The sequence below is a fragment of the Aquila chrysaetos genome, chromosome 16 (genome assembly GCF_900496995.4).
Source record: "Aquila chrysaetos chrysaetos chromosome 16, bAquChr1.4, whole genome shotgun sequence".
Taxonomy (NCBI): domain Eukaryota; kingdom Metazoa; phylum Chordata; class Aves; order Accipitriformes; family Accipitridae; genus Aquila; species Aquila chrysaetos.
In genome coordinates, this window is record NC_044019.1 from 8630283 (window position 1) to 8632019 (window position 1737).

At 47.0% G+C, this 1737-nt stretch overlaps 1 long non-coding RNA gene across 1 annotated transcript; it reads left to right on the top strand.

Moving 5' to 3' along the window:
- LOC115352233 lies at nucleotides 1–965 on the top strand. The gene is made up of 3 exons (XR_003927034.2): nucleotides 1–199; nucleotides 461–466; nucleotides 929–965. It is a non-coding gene; the product is annotated as an uncharacterized LOC115352233 (long non-coding RNA).
- The last annotated feature ends 772 nt before the right edge of the window (nucleotides 966–1737 follow it).

Consider the following 1737-nt stretch of genomic DNA (forward strand, 5'->3'; position numbering starts at 1 on the left):
ACAGGCATTCGTGATGACTGATCCTAACAACTCTAACTCTTGACGTTCTTGCATTACTTGAGGCAGGTGTGCATACACACCGTCCCAATTATCGATACAGGATTGTGGGTTAGTACAAAGGGAAAATTCAGGCATTGGATCTGGCCAGGTGTCTAGAGGTAACCCCACCAAACAGGTAGAAAAAGGGTTTTCAGGGGTAGTGACAGAAAGACATATAGCTTCTTGATGCATCATGTTTGTCAAAGTTACCCATACATTCCGTTCTGGTTTTTGGATCATCCATTCTTCACCTATGTGTGTTATTCATAACAGGTTAAATGTAGCGAGAAGGAGATACAGGCAGTGTAGTAAAGTCAGGTTCCGTTTTAAGTTCTGCAAACCCTGGAGAGGGAGTACCAGGCGATTGAGGTGGGGGGGTGGGGGACGGCGGCGGCACGGCAGCGGCGGCGGGCCGCGGCAGGCAGCAGTGGAGGTAATGAGGGATATAAATCCGGCTCTTTTTCAGAGTCCACCCTGCCTGATGCAAAAGAATTATTATTGGAATCAGAATCCTGCTCATTAGCGGCCTCCTTACAAACTGCCTCCTCAAAAGCAGTATCAGGTTGTATTGATATGATTTTCTCTGCTGGCTGTAAATGCACCAGCGTAGTATAAATAAATTTCCATGTCGACAACAAGGTTTTAGCAAGCATTCGTGAGTTATGTGGAGTTAAAGTTGACCCAGAAAATATATGGGACAAAACTGCCTGCGTAAAAGGAGGTTTTAAACCATACTGAGCAATTGCAACCTTTGCTTCTTTTATGATTTTCCAATCAAATGGAACCCATTGATTAGGTCCACCCCCAGCCCCAGCAATAACCAGAAATGCTGTGGGAGCTGCTATGATTTCTCCCTCAATTAAGGCATCGCGAATAATTCCCTGTGCAGGTGTCATGGTTTAACCCCAGCCAGCAACTAAGCACCACGCAGCCGCTCACTCACTCCCCCCCCACCCAGTGGGATGGGGGAGAAAATCGGGAAAAATAAGCAAAACCCACGGGTTGAGATAAGAACAGTTTAATAGAACAGAAAAGAAGAAACTAATAATGATAATGATAACACTAATAAAATTACAACAGCAATAATGAAAGGATTGGAATGTACAAATGATGCGCAGTGCAATTGCTCACCACCCGCCAACGGGCACCCAGCTAGTCCCCCAGCGGCGATTCCCTGCCCCCACTTCCCAGTTCCTATACTAGATGGGACGCCCCATGGTATGGAATACCTCGTTGGCCACTTTGGGTCAGGTGCCCTGGCTGTGTCCTGTGCCGACTTCTTGTGCCCCTCCAGCTTTCTCGCTGGCTGGGCATGAGAAGCTGAAAAATCCTTGACATTAGTCTAAACACTACTAGCAACAACTGAAAACATCAGTGTTATCAACATTCTTCACATACTGAACTCGAAACATAGCACCGTACCAGCTACTAGGAAGACAGTTAACTCTATCCCAGCTGAAATTAGTACAGCAGGTAAAAGGGGTGCATCAAAGGATACGGCTGGCGGTTTTTCTCGCTTCACAGCAGCCTCCAGCTGTGCCAGCTTTTCTATTACTGACTGCAACTGCTGCGAAGTGAGCTCCGGCCCCTCTTCGTGCTCTTGAGGCAACTCGGGTGTAGACGAAGGCAACGGAGGGTATATATGCTAGGTATAATTTGTTCATGTTGAGCGGTGATATCTGGGGGCTGTTTTTTCCT